General features: G+C 35.3%; 1 protein-coding gene across 10 annotated transcripts in view; it reads right to left on the minus strand.

The window, feature by feature from the left end:
- Positions 1-21469, minus strand: part of LOC307187471 (uncharacterized protein) — a 1029543-nt gene that overhangs the window by 706136 nt on the left and 301938 nt on the right. The window lies entirely within an intron of this gene.

A 21469-nucleotide genomic window follows, 5' to 3' on the forward strand; every position in this document is an offset into this window, starting at 1 on the left:
TTAGTTAAAATTTAAAGTGTTTTTAAATAATAAACACTAGAAATATATTGTTAGATGATATTTGCTTTATCAATCATATCCTGATTCCAAAAAGCATCCAACTTGCACTTACATGTCTTTCGTTCATATTTAGAAAAGGCATAAAGTCCTACCTGAAGATAATTTTTAAAATTAAAAAGAAAACATGGGGCTTCCCTGGTGGCGCAGTGGTTGAGCGTCTGCCTGCTGATGCAGGAGACACGGGTTCGTGCCCCAGTCTGGGAAGATCCCACATGCCGCAGAGCGGCTAGGCCCATGAGCCATGGTCGTTGAGCCTGTGCCCTGCAACGGGAGAGGCCACAACAGTGAGAGGCCTGCATATCGAAAGAAAAAAAAAGAAAACAGTTTTTGAGTTGTTCTAAGTTTAAGAATGATAACTGATAATCTCTATTTTCTTCAACCACCATTACCCCAAGGAAGATGAAAGCTCTTACATGAATCACTCTCCCAGGTTTCTTATCTCCCTACCTAGGAATCAGTCCATCAACAACTCTTCCTTGAGCACTTTCTACATGCAAAAATCCTATCACATACTGGAGATACAGCCCTCATGGAGCTAATTTTCAATGAGGACAGACATTTTTAAGAATCATACTATATATTTATAATTAAAAATTAACAGAAGTATTCTGAGAAGAAAAATAATTTGATGAGAAATAACACAAAGATGTAGGACGTGAAGCAAAGGCTTTTCTAAGAAAATAACATTTAAAATAAAATGTTTACTTAGGCAAGGTGTGGGGGAAAGAATATGTCAGGCAAAGGGAACATCATTTGCAAATGTTCAATTGTTAATTTCACCAGTGTGGAGAGGGAAAAATATCAGAAGTTCAATACCTAGGGACTAAGTCATATAGAGCTTCATAGACTGAGGTTTAAGTATTTTTAGATTTTAATACAGGTCAGAATTTTCTGAAAGGTTTTACACAGGGGAGTGAAATAATCCGATTTGTTTTGTAAATAATTCATTAGGTTTTAATGGGGATAATGGGCTGTGAGGAAGGAGAGGGATACAAATGGAAATGCTATTTAAGAGGTGCTCAGAGATATCTTTGAGAAAGGAGAGAGTGTCAGGAATTAAGATGATAGCAATAGAAGTAAGTACACAGATTCGAAAGCTACTTAATAGGTACACTTGGAATTTCTTAGTGCTTGTTAGGTGTGAATAGGAACAAAGAAAGAGGCTGCTATTCAGAAAGCCCAGTTCTGGAACCCAGCTAGAAAGCCTGAGCTTTACATTTCTCTTTTCTTAATAATTCACATTTCCTCATGAATTCTTCCATTACTATTTCATTTTTTTACGATACCTAATTTCTGGAATGTCTGATTTCTCTCCCCCCATGGCATAAAGGAAAGTTATTAGGGGATTTTGAAATCTACATTTCTAAGGATGTACCAATATATAGGTCTGCATAGCTGTAAGTCACGTGAATATCTTCACATGTCTGTAGTTACAACTGTTTACTATTATTTCATATGTTGAAATAATAAAAGTTATAAATAACTGAATATAAAAATACTTGCTGAAGAAAGAGTCTAAAAGTGAGCTAAGCTTTCCCATCATGATATCTTTAGAATCAGTGAGATCCACTCTGCAGGATTCTAGCTCCTGGGACTACCCACAGTGTGTCTGAATGGACAGAGAGACCTTATTTGAACCACATTAGGAGACAGCTATTGAAGAAGGTTAAAGGCAAAGATGGCTCCAACGGTAGAGGAAAACAACAAGTAGTCTTAATTTTTCTTGGCATTAAAAGGGAGTTTTGCTAGAAGTATGTGGATTTATACTTAAACACACTGAAAAAGACATATTATTATTTCCAAGCAAGTCAGGTATCCATCCCCACAGTACTCTATCAGGTCTCTCTTCCTAATTACGAACTGGACCACCTCTGCCACGTTTCCTTTTAGCTGCTTGCACTTGCTTTATTATCAGTCTCTCCCCAAGGAGTCATAGCTTGGTTCCCTAAAACCAAGTCCCTTTTAAATTCTGCTTCTCTTTTCTGTGTATTTTGCGGTTAAGTAATTGGGGCATAACCTGACCTGGATACCTGTCTTAATATAGTAATGTACTATGTGTTTTTGATAACTAGTGAAGGAAATGTAATTCTGTTTTTTGCTTTTAGCAGACAAATCATTAAATGAACTACTGAATATGCATCTTGATGGTACCATGAAAAGATCTATGAAATAGAACATCTACCTGATTTTCTCTTAGTTATTAATGATGTAAAGCCAGCCATAATGTTACTTCCTGTCAGGCAAGAAGAAGAAAAAGTTATAATAAGAACATTCATCTCCATATTTATTACAAAGTAGTAATTTAGAGGTAGTTACATTCTCTTATGAGTACCACTAGAGAGCTATTGAACTTTAAAAATTAGCAGCCTATACAATGGAATAATTACTCAACCATAAAAAGAAATGAAATTGAGTTATTTGTAGTGAGGTGGATGGACCTAGAGTCTGTCATACAGAGTGAAGGAGGTCAGAAAGAGAAAAACAAATACCGTATGCTAACACATAAATATGGAATCTAATAAAACAATAAAGAATCGTTCTGGAGAACCTAGGGGCAGGACAGGAATAAAGACGCAGACGTAGAGAATGGACTTGAGGACACGGGGAGGGGGAAGGGTAAGCTGGGACGAAGTAAGAGAGTGGCATGGACATATATACACTACCAAATGTAAAATAGATAGCTAGTGGGAAGCAGCCGCATAGCACAGAGAGATCAGCTCAGTGCTTTGTGATCCCCTAGAGGGGTGGGATAGGGAGGGTAGGAGGGAGATGCAGGAGGGAGGAGATATGGGGATATATGTATATGTATAGCTGATGCACTTTGTTATAAAGCAGAAACTAACACACCATTGTAAGCAATTATACTCCAATAAAGATGTTAAAAAACATTTGCAGCCTACTATAATAAATATTCAATTTCAATGTAAATGATTCCTCCAGAGCCTGCCATTTTAGAAATTTAGGAAGCCCGAAAGTCACGACACAAGAAGTAGTGTTAACAGGTGTTGTAAAGGAATCAGCAACCATTGATGTGGTTGGACATCCATAGAAACCGAGTTCCAGTACCATTACCAAAACTGATAGGTCAGGTGCAACTGCTCACTGCAAAAATGAGTCACTATAAAAAACAGCATTATAAATTTTGTGAAATTTAATTTCTGAATTTAAAACTTATTGTAGAATATTAAAGATAATCATTTAATGTAACTCATGAATTAATAATTCATATTAGGATTTGCATGAAGAACCTAATATGTAGGAAGTCATGATCTTAACTATCTTCAAGTAAGGGCACACAGGTTTTGTGTCTCTGTTTTCAATTATATATCTGTACATTTTAATAATTTGGATCCATCTTACAGTACAAATTTTCATAAAACTAAAGTGCATTATAATACATAATATTAAACAAGCTCAATCTTTAGTCACATTACTTCAAATGAGTAGGCGTTCTGTATGAGTAATTGGAATTATCTTTTATAGAAAAGTATATTTATATTCCACAGTATGTTTACACATTTGAAAGGCATCTGATCTTAGGAAAAGTGTTATACACACATACACATACACACACACACACACGTGTTAAGAAAACTTCTAGGAAATATGGCTGACTGAGCTGATGTGGAAACTTAAACACAAATAAAGCTACATATAATATTGTGTTTTTAACAGCTAAGCTCAAAATTAGGAATATAATATCCTTAGTCAATGAAGAGATAATTCAAACCCATAGTGGTGACTAGCAACTCATGGCTTGTGGCTTATGCGAGTTTTAGAACAAGACATTGAGGGTAGGAGTAAGCATAGGAGAGGTTAGTGCCCATGATGGAATAGAAAAAAAAAATGACTCCATAAGCTGTGTGGGGAAAGCAAAAAAGGAAAATAGCATTTTTCTGGCCCTGTACTAGAATGTTTCTTCATGCACAAGTGGGACCTCATTTACAGTACCCATGCTTTACACATAACACAAGCTGGTAAATGAGAAATCTCTTTCTCTCTTTTTCTCTCTCACTTTTTCTCTCTTCTCCTCTCCTCTCTCTCTCTCTCTCTCCCTCTCTCTCTCTCTCTCTCTCTCTCTATATATATATATATAGATATAGATAATATTGACAGATATATATCACACATATATACACATGTGTGTGTAAATTCATATATATTACAATATATGTGTATAAGTATAGGTGTACACACACACACATATATATAACAACATTTAATAAATTAACAGATAGGCATTGCACATCAATGGCTAGTACCACCATGAAAAGAAATCCATGGAGATATATTGTGCCTCCTAAGGGAAGAACATACCACCACCCATGAAGTAGATCTGACAGACAAAAAAGTCTTCCTGAGTCTTTTCAGTTCATTAGATCCAACTACTAATACTGCACAGTAAATATAGAGACTAGAACATATTAATCATATGTTAGAAGCTATTAATCGTATCATTAATCAATTAAGAGACATAATCAGCAATGTCCAGACTGTAGAAAATAATGCAGATCATATGACCTAGTTATTTCAAAAAATAAATTATAAGAGAAAAAAGAGACAGAGTGAAAAATCTATAAATTAAAGGAGATAAGTAACATACAGACTAATCGCAATATGTGGACTTTATTTGGATCCTTAGGCAAATAAAATACTAAACACATATGACATTTATAAGATAACTGGACATTTTAATTGACTAGATATTTGATAATATTAAGAAATTATTTCATTTCTTATATTTAAAGGGTATTCTTTATTTTTAAGAAGGAAATATTGAACTGTTTATTAAGAAATTATGGAAATTTCTTTAAAATAATATGAGAGGGGAGAAAATGAGTGACATAGATGAGAAAACACCAGTCATGTGACGGTAACTGTTGAAACTGGGTGATAGATATTTGAAAGTTCACTATATTATTCAGTCTATATTTGTATGTTTGAAGTATAGTTCATAATAAAAAGATTAAGAATAAAATAAAATTATATATTTGGAGTGGTAAAATTTATTTGAAATAGGACTATAGTACACTACAATAAAAAATAAATGGTGGGCTTCCCTGGTGGCGCAGTGGTTGAGAGTCCGCCTGCCGATGCAGGGGACACGGGTTCGTGCCCCGGTCCGGGAGGATCCCACATGCCGCAAAGTAGCTGGGCCCGTGAGACATCGCTGCTGACCCTGCGTGTCCGGAGCCTGTGCTACACAACGGGAGGGGCCACAACAGTGAGAGGCCCATGTACCGCAAAAAATAAAAAAATAAAATAAATGGTAACTCAAGATATTATAATACAGACCATTCATTAAATAAAAAATAAAATATGTTAATCATTTTTAAAGATTAAATTGATAATTTAACCTTTCAAAGGCAGAAATTAAACTCTACACACTCTATAGGCCTCACAATTCTTGCCACGTAATAGTCACTGAATAATAATAATTTGATTTTATTTTTCCATATCAGAATATGAAAGAGACTTAGATGCTACAAGAGTAAGACATAATCAGTGAGAAATCCAAGTTGTATTTTCCACTTAATGATTTAGAAATACATGTATACTGATAAATGTGAGTATTCTTACAGCCAGAAAAAAGTAATGTTTATGTAAAAGTGAATTTTAAATATTTTTCATTAAGATGTTCATTAAGATGTTCTTTAAGGAAAATCAGTTAATATAAATTTCAGAATTGAAACATGATCCATTATTTTGAAAAAAGAAAACTACAATAAGCTAGAAGAAACTCATTGCTAACCCCATCTGAGAATTCTTAGGCCACCTATAAGCCAAGTTTCAATCTCTTATGGCATCATTCATAAACCACTAACCAAAATAACCACAAATGAGTGAAATATAATGAAAACATGAGCAATGAGCTTGATGCATTTTTTAAAAAGTAAATCATGTCAAGCAAACTCAATTACTTTCTCAATTGAAATACATAATTCATGGATGAAGTGAATGTAGTAGATGTGATAGATTTATATTTCATAGAGTTGATGTAATGACTGAGAATTATGATTTGAAAAAAAGATCTAATTGTCTTACATGAGCTAGCATTTCATACTGAAAATTGAAACACCAATTAAATCTGTTGATAGAATGGATAGGGTCTACAAATTAGTAAGCAAGTCAACTCATAAATTCCTCCCTTATGAACCTTTGGTGAAAGATGACACACTGAGCTCTGCCATACCTCTCGAGTTCTCTAAAGACAGAAACCGAGACCAGGTAATCAAGGAACTGGGTGCAATCCAGGTGAAAAAGTAAATTTAAGCTAGGTAGGTCACCTGTACCCTTCTTCTTTCACTGAAGCTTTTTAATCATGGAATTTGAAAATATCTCTTGTCTCCACCTTTCCTGTAACTTTGAAAGAAAGCTCTAATAAAATCAGTGTCATTAAATGTTGGTAGATGAATGTGCTATGCCTCCTAGAAGGTTTGATGATATTTACATTTGAAAAAATTAATAGATAAAAAGCCTCTAAATTGGAAAGAAAAACTACCTTTATACATTATCATATATGAAAAATCCTAAAGAATAAACACACACACACACACACACACACACACACACACAAATCAGAACTACTAAATTATCTCAGCAAGGTTACAGGACACAAGATCAATATATAAAAATAACTGTATATCTATACACTAGTAATAAACAATCCAAAAATAAAATTAATTAAAATTTTTCATTTATAATAATATAAAAACTAATAAAGTAGTTTGGAATAAACTTAACAAAAAAGGTGCAAGACTTAACACACTGAAAATTATAAGGCATTGGAGAAAACCTAAAAACAATGGAAAGATACTCCACATTCATGGATTGGAAGAATTAATTGTGTTAAGATGGCAATACTACAGATTCAACACAACCCCATGAAAATTGGAGCTGGCATTTTTACAGAAATTTACAAGCTGATCCTAACGTTCATATGAAAATGCAAGGGACCCAGAATAGCCAAAGCAATCTTGAAAAAGAATAAATTTTGGAGACTCACATTTCTTAGTTACAAAACTTACTACAATACTACAGTAACCTAGGCTGGTACTGGCATAAGGATAGGCATATCCTTATGGGAGGGAACTGAGAGTCTAGAACTAAACCTTTACATTTATTTAGACAAGAGAGCCAAGACAAACAAATGGGGAAAGAATAGTATTTTTCAACAAATCATGTCTAGACAACTGAGTATCCACATGTAAAATCAAGGGATGATTTGTTAATAGTGAGTTTGCAGATGTTCATAAGGGAAGACTATTTTTGGACCAAAAGCTTACTAGAAGTTCTTAAAATCAAACTCACTAGTAAGCTAAAAGAATGGATACGCAGAGACTTATGCACCCCTCCATACACTGAAAAGACATTTTGATGTCTCACAATCAGCACTTCCACTGATTGTAATACTTCCCACTCTGGTTTTCTACGACACCCCTGAAAAAGCATGGCTGCCAGATCAGTACCCATCTCTATGGCTAATTGCCTTAATTTCCCTACTGTGAGTTAACATACATTTTATATTTATTCACTCTGCCTTGCACATAGTAAGAGCAAGTAGGTCACAGATGTAGGTATTTGTCTATTTATTCACTCATTCATCCATTCCATCCATTCATTCATTTAGTCAGTAAGCAATTATTGCATAAGTTTTCAATATCCTATATTATGATTTAGGAATAATAAATGTTTTAAGACCATAAGAATGTAAATTCCATGAGATCAGGGATTTTATCTTTTATCATCGTGCCCCCATGTCTAGAACAGTACCTTAGTAGGCACTCATTGAATATTTGTTAATGAATAAAAACAGCCAATACACTTTGAGCACTAGTATGTAAATCTCTGTTCTAAGTACTTTTATCTTTTTAAATCTCACAGCAACCCTTTGATAAAGATACCATTATCCACACTTCACACTTGAAACTACAGTACAGAGAATTTAAGTGTCTTGGACAATATCACACAGCTGGCAAATCTATGTTCTAACCAAGACAATCTGACTCGCAGAATTCAGAGATAATATAGACTACTTAGGTGTTCCCAACGTAGTTGGTCACGTAAAATACAACTATACACAGTGCAACCACATAAAATCAGACGAGTATGAAATCAGTTCCTACTTACTTCCCAATTTCAAAACTGCTATACACAAATACAAAATCTGCCGTAGAAGTGAAAAGAGAAAAAGTTATTGGCCACAAGAAGTAAGATAAATCAGTAAATTAATCAGCCCATTGGTGCCTGTGAATCCTGTTCATTTGCTTTATTAAAAACCTGGATATTTAGTTAGGTGGAATTTTCTTTTCCTCTACTGGAAAAAAATCCCTTTTTTTCTCTAACCAAAAAATTAAGACCCCTCTTATATTTATCTTTTAAAAAAGTGCAGTCTATTTACAATAACACAGTTTATAAAAGATAATAAATCTAGCAAAAAAAAATGTGCTTCAATGTGTGTCAATGCTTCTTTAGCTAAAGAAATACAATTTCTAGTCATTAGAGTTTAAAATGTGTTAATACTTAACATTTTAAAGAATTATTATATTTTGTTTAAATATCTTGTTTTAAAAATAGAATTGAGATATCTGCTGAGAAATGTTAGGGACACCCCCTTGATACTCCCTTGTTTTAAATTTTGTTTGTATCTATAACCTTGTAAGTACTGACTTGGGTGACTCCATTTTGATTACTATAGGTTCATAAAATCTTAAGACTGTAAGGGACCTTGAGAGGTCGTTTACATACCTACTCTCAGGAGGCACCTTACTTAACTGTCCCTGACAAATGTGCATCTATTCTACTTTTAAAGCTGCACTGCAAGAAGTTCATATAAATTAATCACACACATAGCTCTAGAGAACAGAGAGCTCAGAATGGCACTCCTGATTTAACCGATCAAATTATTATTGATTGCATCAGCACTTCCATGGTTCCGACTGCTTTTTGCTTATAAATCAGTAGCATCTTAAGGACTCAAAATTTTCATCTACTTCTGAGGATATAAGAGATCACTCCTCACTAGCATTTTTACTAACCAGACCAAGTTAGTAAAAGAAGAAGAGAAGCCAAAACAACTGTACCATTAGGGAATGCAAACTGGCAGTAAGTAAACTAGAATCCCTAATTCCAAATGATATCTTAAAATGGAAATCAGTAAAAGTCATGGTAAATATGGATATATATAAAATGCATTCTACTAAATGAATGCAAATACTGATAAAGATTTTCCCTACCTTAACTTTATATGATCTTTCCCTGTGGCCTTACTTCTATTGCACACATCATTCATTAGATTATGAAAACCATTAATGTCAAGAAGCAGAACAAAATGAATTCACTGAGGGGCTGCTATTAGCATATCAAGCAGCTATTTCTCACTAAGTATTCCTGACAGCTCTCATTACATATGATGGATGAACTTTATAAGTAGTAGTAGGTTTCTGAGGAAAATAAAATCTTTAGGCGTACTACAATGTGTGGCTGAATAACTAGCAATCATCTTTCAACAGTTTATATTTTTCCCTTTTTAATGGGAAAGGGTTATAAAATTCACAGGTAGGTTAAATGCCCGAGTCAAAATTCATTTAGAAACTGCAAGTCTAATTTATGACCTGAATATTTTAAGTGCTTTTAATTAAGATACATTGGAGCTAGTCATTCAAATACTCTACAAACATAGGAAATGACAGTAAACTGAGAAAAGCAGTTGAAAATCAGAATTTTGGTAACCACTGGTATTAGAGGGACTTAGAACAAGCAGGGAAACTCAGAACATTGGCTAAAAGGCAAAAATGTGATATTACTCCTTATGTTTTCACTAGAGCTTTAAGAAAACACTACAAACCTTTATAATAATATGAGTATAAAAAATAATAATAATTACAACAATATTGTTTGCTTTCCCAGCTCAAGTGAGAAGGGAGCATTGTAAGCCCAAAGGTATAACCATGTGACTCCCAGGCATTATATTATATACATCAGATTTCACAAACTGCGGCATAGATTGAATCCAGCCTGTAGAAGTATTCCATTTAGTCTGCACACTGTATTTTTAAAATTCAAATTTTCAGCATTTAAAAATCAAGGGATTTCTTATAACTGTCTAAATTTCTGGTTACTTCTTACAAATTTAGCAACAGTTGGTGGGAGCATCAGCATTTATTCACCCTTTTGCCACAAACTCCTCTCCATAGCATTCCTTGATGGGTAAGCAGAGCATCTGTTGTCTTTTATCATTAAGATAACACCATTATTTTTCTGATGGTAGAGAAATAGGTGTCTATGAAATGTGGAAAAACAAACAATAAACCGAGAGGTATATCTAAGTCATTGACTTAGGGTATCTAGTCTGGACTTATTTTAACTTTACGAAAGTGTTTAATATAATCTTTTAACATGTTAATTTCTTATTAACAATAGGAAATAAATTAATGTTCCAATAACAATATAGAATCGATTTTTACCTTAATATTATCTATATACCCTAGTATATGTTATACTTTATATATATGTGTGTATATATATATATTATGTGTGTATATATATATAATATATATTACATATATATATATATTCACTACAGCTGTGTTTTCGAAATTGTAAAAAAGTAATTGTATGTGCACTTGTAAGCTACATAGACAGAAAACAAAATGTTTCAGTTAATCATATACACATTCCAAACATTTGGGTTAGTCATCCTGTTGACTAAACAAAACAACACATCTATATTGCTGAAAGCCTTTCTAAAACCAAAGAATTGGCCCTAACTCTCTTAACTATGTAACTTTAAAAGTACCCACTTATTCATAAAGAGGCTTACTTTTTCAGCCAAAGATAGTTAAGTACTGGTTAATTATTACTTTTATTATTTCAGTAATGTATTCCTTGGAAAGGAATATTTAAAGATGCATCTTTTTCATTTTTGTCGTTAGAATAATCTTTAGGAATTACTTCCGGATAAACCATATTCTAAAAAATTCATAGATGTTAATTTATCAACACACAAAACTATGTTTAGACTGAGCTAAAATAAACTTACATTAAAAGAAAAATAAAATTGGTTAATAAAATGCAATCTTATTTTCCATCCTCTTGTCCTATTTTACTTTTCTTTTGGGGGAAATGTATTTCGAATGCCATACAGAAACAGAGAGCCAATGAACACCTACTTAAGCATTTTACAGTGAGCATCGGTGTCTTATATAATGTAGTACCATCACTAGCACATAAAAATCTCAAATTTTCTTTTGTCTTATTGACAAAGACAGCTGGATGACAAAAATTCAAGTTCAAGCTCACAGAGGAAAAGTAAACTTTGATGATATATAATGTCAAATTGCACATAAACACCCCTTACTATGAACAAGAAGAGTGCTAAAGCTTTTAGATTCATGAAGAGAATGTAGAGCAATGGAGTTTACAACAGAGAATGCAAAAGGAAAATGGAATTATTTCAACTAACAATGTTTTCACACCCCAGCCTAAATACTACCAATGCTAGCGGTGGACAGCTGGAATACTTCTGACTATTTAGTGCTTCCCTGCAATAGGATATAGACAGTAACTTCATTTTAATAAATGTGCAGTGGATATTCCTCTTCATCCCATGAACTCAGTTACACAAGAAGTACCCATTATACATATAAATCTGAGCTCTGGTCTAGTCAGGTTAGTGAAAAATTTGGAGAGACCTAGACTGAGAACAAAAAATAGAAGACAGGCTTCTGATCTTCAGTTTATCAGATTTGCTAGCCTCGTCTTCCATCTCACATCTGAAATTCAGCAGCACTTGATTTGGTGCCCCTTTAGAAGTGTGAATTTCTTTGCAGACCCTGGAAAACCAGGGTTTTCCAGAGTCTAGCCTCCCCCAGTGTAGTGAATGTTACTTCCAAGACTCATGAATGATACTAGGTATCCTTCTGTGTAGAAAGACATCTTACAGGAAATGGAGCATCGATCCCAGAAAGCTTAATTAGGAACAATGAACATATATGTTCAAGTAAGAAGAAAAATATTTACCAGGGGCTCCCAGGTCCCATTCAGGAATATTCTTCCTGAGAATCTCCAGAAAATAATATTATTTTTTAAAAAATGGGTTATAGAATTCATTTCCTCCCTGATTTCTCTCTATTTCCATTACCCTGAATTATTTGGCTACACAAAACAGAGGGAGGGAAGGAGTTATCAATAAGCAAATCATAATCAACTACTTCTGCAACCACCATCCTATGGTCTGGAGATGGACAGAAGTAAATAAGGCATGGATATGCCATTAAGAAACTTTATTTCACAGATGCAGGTAGAAACAATTAACTGCAATAAAGGCAAAAATTATACTGAAAAAGTTTCAAATGTGTTCTTAGAAAATACAAGGAAAAAATAACACCATCTTGGGGAAGCATGAGACAACATAGCATCACGAATAACAAATAGGAAATCAGCGCTGTCTTTTCTCTCCCTGGTCATTTCCCCAGGGATGTTCACCATGGAACGGTGTAGCTTCACATCAGGACTTTTTGAAGTAGGACGGAATTAAATGTAGACTTAAGAACAAATATTTGATGAAAATACAATTCAGCTTATTTTATAGAGTCTTACAATTGTGTATAAACTACTCATTATTTGAACATTACTTTTCTTTATTATAGATTATTCCCTGTCATAGGTCATAACTTTTTTCTACCATAGATGATAGATAGACAGGTAGGTAGTACATAGATAGATAGATAGATAGATAGATAGGTAGATAGATAATTTAAAATGAGATTCTGGAACTCCATTCAAACTTGCATAGTTCTGAGAAATAAGTGCTGGAAAATTTTTTTTTTTAATATTGGGAGGAGATTTAAAATATGCTAATAATTGTTATCTCTGGGTAGTGGGTTTGCATGCAGTTTTTTTTTTCATTTTGTTTTGTTTTTTACTTTTTATTTTGAAATAATTTAAGATTCACAAGAAGTTGCAAAAATGACAGAGTCTTTATTTACCTTCACCCCACTTTCCCCAATGAACATCTTACATCTTATACAACCACAGTACATTTTCAAAACCAGGAAATTAACATGGACACTAACTAAAACTGCAGAATGTATTCAAATTTCACCAGTTTTTACGTGCACAGAATTTGTAGGTAATTTTAATTTTCTTAAATTTTTTGGCTTTTCACTTTTTTTTTAAATGTGCATAGGTATATGTAAGAAGATAGGTATGATGCAAATAAATATTACTTGCCCATTTTCTTTGCAGAAATGCCTCAACTGAGGTTTCCAAAGTAATGTCATATGTCATATACAATCATGTTTTAGGAACAGCCATATCCATTTTGATCACTTTTATATCCTTCCATATCACTAAGATAATTTAACAATAATTTCAGGATTTCCACAATGTTAACCATTCCATTGAAACACTGAACTTGTATGACAAAGCAATTTCCATTATTTAATATCTTAGCAATTAGGATTAATGTCATTATTTATGCATGCGAAACTGAAATATCCACACTGTTTTAATGTTTTGGTCAAATTTGATCATCTTCTTTCAAGGAAACTATGACTTATATGAACAATAAACTGAGCCAGGGTTATTTTACTATTTGACATTTTGAAGAACTGATTTTTACTTTGCCTCTGATTTTCTTCTCACTTTTTTTTCAGAAATTTTCTCATGAAATGAAATGCTGCATTATTCATTCATCAACAAGTGTTGAATGAATGACATGTGAATGACAGTAGAGGAGTTAAAAAACATGATTAAGGTGTTATTCTTGCTGTCAAAGAGATAAAATGTGCACATAGATTACTGTAATGCAAGAGAGAAAGTATTAAGAGGCACTTAAGAGAAATGTAGAGAGAGTTCAGAGAGTTCCTTCCAATAAGAGAAAAGTAAGCCCAGTGGGAGGTTGTAGCACACTAAAGGGTTAGAACACAAGCTCTTGTGCTGGATATAAATGCTCTGTTCCTTATTTGCCTTAGAGGAAACTTAGCTGTCTCTCTGGGTCTCATTTTTTCTAATCTGTAAAATGGGAATACTACTAATATATACCACTTGAGGTTGCTGTGTAGGTGAAAGAAAATATCATATGGAAAACACTTAGAAAGTACCTGACACATATATTTTACCTACTCCAACAGTGTTATGCATAATATTGGTTGAGAAAAAAAGGGGCCTTGAGACTGCCCATTATGATAGAATTTGTGTGAAAGTTCTGAGCAAGCACTATTGTCCTGACCAAATCCTTTGTAAAATTTTTCTCTCCCTTTTTCACTATACACAACATATAAACAAGAAATTAAAATTCACTTTGTATCATTAGTTCTGAAATATTCTTTCATTCTTGTTTTTTTTTAATTTCTGTAAAAGCATTTCAAACTATTTCTATGGTTTTTCTCACAATGTTCATGTCTCCTGAGTGTTTTTCACTGCAATTACATTTAGAGGCAACCTTGGTTGGTTTGTATCGGGACAAGAGTCTGAGGAAAAAAGAGATAAAGATTCTAGAGGGCCTTTTGGTTTGTCTTGATTCTGATGATTCTAAAAAATTGCTATAAATTGCTTTTTGTCGATCTTGCACCCTCCTTCACATTGTTAGACATGCACGTGTCCATATCCTGGGTAGGATCGCAGATCACTGTATTGCAGGTGTGGCCACGCCCTCTGCATCTGCTGGAGCTGCAGTCCCTGTAGACTAGGGACTGTGCTCTCCTGGACTGAGTAAAGAGGACGACCCTCAACAATACATGTACATTTGCTGCTCTTTCTCTTCCCTTGCAAACTTGAATGGCACTTACTGAGTAGAAGGAAAAAAGAATCAGGGATGAGAATATGGCCCAGGGATAATTCGTGCTGAGTGTATTCAAACAACTCGAATTCAAGTGGGTGTGTTTCCGCCTCATCACAGATCTCCTTAAACTCTGCTCCCAGAACCTTGTCCAGTAGTGCTGTTTCAGAAAAGTTATCTTCAGAAAGTTTTCAGAAAGAAAAAATAAATGGTATTATCGACAGTGTGGGTTTGGGGTGAGACAAAGAGTGTCCCTAAATGTTGCATGAAACAAAAGCTTTCAAAAAATGGCAGTTTGCTATAAGATACTGGATTTTCTTTGCCTTAATGGAATTAAAAGGCAACTTAATGGACTCTTTCCACCTGAGCAATTTCAAATTTTCTCAAAACTCTTTAACAATTTTAGAAACACATTCTTCAGAATCCATTGCAAGTTTATTGAGCAATTTAATAATAAAAAGGAAACAAGGAAAATAAATCAATGGGAAGATTTTAGCCTAAAAACATTATCTCAACAGCATTATATCTGCAATATAACCACTCATATGTGGTGGCTTGTTAGCAACTGTGGTCATAAATCTTAGCGTCCAGGGTATTCAGAGAGGATGATATACTGCTGGTAGCTATCTATACACAAATACATTATCTTTTTTTTTTTTTTTTTTTTTTTTTTGCGGTACGCAGGCCTCTTCCGCTGCGGAGCACAGGCTCCGGACGCGCAGGCTCAGCGGCCATGGCTCACGGACCCAGCCGCTCCGCGGCACGTGGGATCCCCCCGGAACGGGCCACGAACCCGTGTCTCCGGCATCGGCAGGCGGACTCCCAACCACTGCGCCACCAGGGAAGCCCAATATATGATCTTTTAATCTATGAACTGTAATCACTCCTCAGAACTGATGCCTTGAAAGCATCCTCCGTAGACAATTCACTTATGCATAACTTTCACTATGCCTTAGGTAGTAATTTCACTCCTTATCTGAGAGAATGTTACAGCACTGATTGTGTTCACTCAGCTTTCAGAGACCAAACCCTAACTGCTTTCCTACCTTTACACAGTCACACACTTGCCGCTGGCACTACCGATGGCCACCTGAAATCTAAGCCCTCCTCCCTGTTCTCAAAGCCAACCCTGAGTCCTGACAGGAGGAATAAACCACATCTAGCACTGGATTCCAAGGCCCACTTTCATGAGGTGTCCCTAACTAGCTTGTCAACTTCATAGAGCTGCTAACTGGGCTCCTTCCTTGCCCTCAGGTACCAATTTCCTTTCTTATCCAGTTTTTTTTCAGTTTGTATCAGTGGGCTTCAGTTTTACTTCTTATCCCAGTGGAATTTCAGTAATTTGGGGGGTTGTCATCTACTGAAATAGTGGAGATGTGACCTTTGGCACCAGGCACACCTAGGTTAGGATCCAGCCAGTATTGGCCATGTGAATTTAAGCAAATTTCTAAATCAGAGCCTTATTTCCTCATGACATAGAGGCTGTCATGATTAAATTCGTTGATATAATGTGTTTTATGTTTTTATGTGGTATTAAAAAGTACCACACGATGCCAAAAAAAATTATTAGTTCCCTCTCTTCTTGCCATGACAGCAACTTCTAGATAGCTGGACAGCTGGGGCACCACTACACATGGATAGGTATGCCCAGTACTGAATGCAGGGATTTCAGAGTGCCCTCCTTCAGAGTGTCAAAGATAAACAGCTAGATACTAAAGTGGTAAGGACAGATTTTAATCAGTAATATACTGCTGCAATGGGAAAAAACTGTCCAAGGTGGACTAACTCAATAGAGTCAAGGAAGTGAAAAATTACAAAAAGTGGGAAAAAGGGATGATGGTCTATGTGAAACCCATATGAGTCTGCTAACTGGTGCTTATCAAAATTAGGTTCCTACCCTCTCACACAGACTGGGAAATGGAGCCCTATCTTTAGCTGTTTGCGGGAACAAACAGTAAACTCTTTTAGCAGCTTGAGTTTTCTCAGGCAAGTTCCTTTAGGATCGTCCTTTAGGATCATCCTGTGAATGCATCCTTGTGCTATATAAAACTGTAAGGGTTTTGTTCAAGTCTTTACAGGCCAAGGTTGAAGCTTAGTTAAGAAAGGGCTCAGAGGGCTTCTCTGGTGGCACAGTGGTTGAGAGTCCGCCTGCCGATGCAGGGGACATAGGTTCGTGCCCCGGTCCGGGAGGATCCCACGTGCCGCGGAGCGGCTGGGCCCGTGAGCCATGGCCGCTGAGCCTGTGCATCCGGAGCCTGTGCTCCGCAACGGGAGAGGCCACAGCAGTGAGAGGCCCGCGTACCGCAAAAAAAAAAAAAAAAAAAAAAAAAAAAGAAAGGGCTCAGAGAAGCTTGCCTAGAGTTTGATCAGGAGAGAAACTTGTTACTCCTCTGCACACCTCTTCCTTTTTATATGCCGTCTGTTGAAATACAATTCTTCAGCCTGGTCCTCACCCCTACCTTGCCATTTCTAAAGAACCCAAAGAATGTTGTAATTTCTGAAAGAGTGGTTCTCCGTCAGCCTACGTTTCGCTTCTTAGCTCGAGCAAGCCAAAAACCTCGCGCCTCCTATCAGGTATCTATCTTAAGAGCTAAATTCCTGCTTCCCTGTGTCACTACAAATGCCTGGGCTGACTGCCTTAAACCATGAGACAGAAAAAACATTCTTTATTTGCTCAAGTCTGTTTGTGACAGCCAATTTTGTCCACCAGTAACTATCTAGTAAATAGTACATCTGTAAATTGTGTTTCAATATATATATATTTTAATTCTCAATAAATTATATGTTTATATCTTAATTGAAGGCCTAAATAAATGATTTTTTGTGATTTGTCATCAGTCTTAACTTTTAGTGCCTAATATTCCTAACTGGAAATACATGTATATGTATGTGTATGTGTGTGTGTGTGTGTGTGTGTGTGTGTGCGTGTGTGTGTGTATACACACACACGCACACACAACTCTTTGAATTAGACTGCTTTAATTGTGCCCTTGATTTTTTTTAAAGTGTACACAAAAGTACATAATGTATTCAGTAGTCATTTTTCCCATTTTGGAACATCAGCTTAAATTGGGGTTTCAGCCAGTATATACGTAACATATGCATGATTAATAAATACACAGTGTATTTTCTTTCCTTTTTTTTTTTTTAACTAGGCAAAGAATTTTATTCACTGAGGTCAGAGAATATGTTACACAACCAAAGGGGCTCAAAAGTTCTGTTCAGTTTTAGTTGAATCTGGTCAGCTCTCATTTCACCTGGATCTGATTTAAAGACTTCTCTCTCAAGCTCATCCCTGTAGGGCAGACTCGTATCTGGCTCCTCAGGTGTCAGTGTATAAGCCCCAACCTCCTGTAGGGTGCCATTATAATCCTTTTTAGCTCCAGAGCAATTCTGTCCTGTGAGCCTAAGACATCAGATAACTATCATTTCCTAAGCTATTAAAATAAAGGCTTTTCAGCTTCCTCAGGTGCAGAATTGGAAAGAAGCCTAGAAGCCTGGAAGGCTTACCTGTCTGGCTAAGTCCCACGATCTATCAATTAAATGCAGAGTGGTTTATGTCACCAGTGCTCAATGGAATCTAATTTCTCATTCGAGCCTCTTAGCGCCATAGTCTCTATCTTCTGGTTTTTTGCTATTAAGTCTATTTGTTGCTGGTTTCCTGTTTCTTCTCCTTAAGTAGTACTATAATTAATGGATGCTATTGTTTCTCAGACTCTCTTGGGTTGCCGCTTAATCATTTTTACTTTGTATATTAAAGATAAGAAAGTTTTAGAAATATCATTAAATTGTTGCAACCCTACACCACTGCAGACAGCTATAAGCAGGTTACACAGTTTAATAATTACAGGTGGTAAGGATTATTATGGCAACTAAAGGTAAAAAGCAAACGTCTCGAATTAATTAATTTTATAGGTTCCATATATAGAAAAATATTCAGGAACTTTAAAGGTTCAAGAAAAATGCTCTACTACATTTGCACAAGTATTATTTAGACAAAGCGTTGACAACCGGAAGGATCTGGAAAAGAAGGACGTGCATGTGTTCTGTGAATGGTAGCATAGTTCCCCAAGTGAGTCCAATATAGTCTTTCTCTCTCTCTGCCCCCAGCTTCTTTAGAGAATAGACACATCATGATAAGACCAGTTTAGGAATGCTTTAAAGCCAACACTTCTCCATAAAGTCTCATCAATCTATATAGCTTTCATGAGCTGTGTTAAGTCTGACCATAAAATTTGCTGCTGTCTGAACAGCAAAGCATACATGGCCAGGTCATAATGGGATGATCCATGTAGCAAGAAAAAAGATCATCTTAGATGACACGTCGATATTAAACAAGCTCCCTTTTACCATCAAATTAATAAAACAAACATATTTTCATGAAGATCTTTCAGGAACTATAAGTACCACTTGTTCTAAATAAATAAATATTGAAAAATGGTTAGAAATTTCAAAGTAATGAAAGGAAAGGCATTTTGTCTGCTGTCTGTCACTGGCATAGTTAAATGATATTCATCCCACAAAGAAAGGAAACTAGTAAAATATTTCTATTAATTCATTCTATTTTTAAAAATCATATTACCACTATGATTAAGAAGAATATTTAATGCATTTGAAAAAAATATCACAGTCTCTTTGCTAAGGAATGCTTTCTTGCTGAATAGAACCTGAGAATGTCCTGTTGGACTATTTCTAATTAAGGGATGATAAGTTTTAGCTGGAGAAGAACACAGGTTTAAAGGTGCTAATAGCAAAGAGTTTACCTCTCCTATTCAGCTTCCCTTTATCTTTATAGCTTTGGGTTTTAACTACATATTATAATTCTGAATAATATAGTTGGTTAGATATAATAAGAAATTCTGAGACATCGATTAAAGATGTTCTTTACACTGATCATGTAAAGGGTAATTTTTAGAGTAAGTATTAAAGAATAGAATGCTTTTGCAGTATCCCACTATGCTTACTTTGAAAGGAAAAGACATCAAAGTATGTGCAAACAGTATTTCACAATCTAAGGGTAGGAATAATCTTAGGTAATAGTATGGTTGTATAGTCAAGAAACCTAGGTTTGGAATCCATTTTCACACCTGACTTACCCAATTCATTGTCATCAAATATCTATCACTTCTTTCAATTACAAAACACAAAAAGTAAAAACATCTTCCCTCATAGAGATGGATTCCATAATCCATTTATTCATTCTTTTACCTTCAACTGCTATTCTTTCTTTCCATTTATCATTTAGGTTAAATCAAAACTCTTCCACCTCCATGGGTGAGAGAAGACTGGGAAAGGAAGTAAGACAAAGACTTTCTTTTGCTAGGAGTGGGGGCTATTTAAGGAGGGGCTCTATGAAGAGAAAGTACAGAAAAAAGAGGTAATATGCAAAAGTCTTCACTCCTTACTTCCCACTACAAACCACCAGAATAGGTATTTGGGATGGGGTGCATGCTTTGGTAGAAGCTCCCATAGAGGTTTGGGAAATCTGAGAACATGGCTACAACAAACATTACCTGAAAGACCATAGGATCCTCAGATTAGACCAAGGCCACACCCAAGATGATGTGCATGGGGAGGAAGCAGGGTCACAACAGCTGAATAAGTGCCAAAGGGCAGCCTCACAGTGGTCCCCAAAGCGTCCATGAGGTATAAAATGGCTTCCCATATTATTTCCATTGTCTCCCATTACTAGTGAATATATGTATTGGATAATTGGGTGTTCTCTTCTGTGAATTTCCTATTTATAAACTTTTTACATTTTTAATTAGACTATCTTCTTTTTGTTGATTTGTAATAATTTTTATGTGTTCTGTATGTCAATTTTGTATATATTACAGCTATTTCCCCAGTTTGGTTTATAGCTATGAACTATACTTATTGTATGTCTTGTTATGAAAAGTCTTCATTTTGGGGCTTCCCTGGTGGCACAGTGGTTAAGAATCCTCCTGCCAATGCAGGGGGCATGGAGGTCGGAGAAGATCCCACATGCCGCAGAGCAACTAAGCCCGTGCGCCACAATTACTGAGCCTGCACTCTAGAGCCCACGAGACACAACTACTGAGCCTGCGTGCCACAACTACTGAAGCGCGTGCACCTAGAGCCCATGCTCCACAACAAGAGAAGCCACTGCAATGAGAGGCCCACGCACCGCAACAGAGTAGCCCCTGCTCGCCGCAACTAGAGAAAGCCCATGCACAGCAGTGAAGACCCAACACAGCCAAAATAAATAAATAATTTTTTTTAAGTCTTCATTTTGTTGTGACCAATATTATAATTTATTATGCATATGATTTCTTCTTTGTGCCTCTTTCATCAGGAACCCATCTCTACCTATAATTCATTAAAATATTTGTTGATGCTTTCTAAAATTTTTAAAGTTATTTTTCACGTTAAGATCCTTAAACCGTCCGGAGTTTACTTTTTCAATATGGTGTGAGATTAGGATCTAATTTTACATTTACCACATGGAAACCTAACTGTTCTAATACCATTTATCGAATAATTCATCCTTTACTCACTTATTTTTAATGCCTCATCCATCATATGAATGTTTTTTTTGCTATTAAAATCATCTGATTCATCTTGTCTTTATTTGTTAGTATTAAATAACATTTATATAACTTCACT

The sequence above is a fragment of the Stenella coeruleoalba genome, assembly GCF_951394435.1.
Source record: "Stenella coeruleoalba genome assembly, chromosome: 6".
Lineage (NCBI taxonomy): Eukaryota > Metazoa > Chordata > Mammalia > Artiodactyla > Delphinidae > Stenella > Stenella coeruleoalba.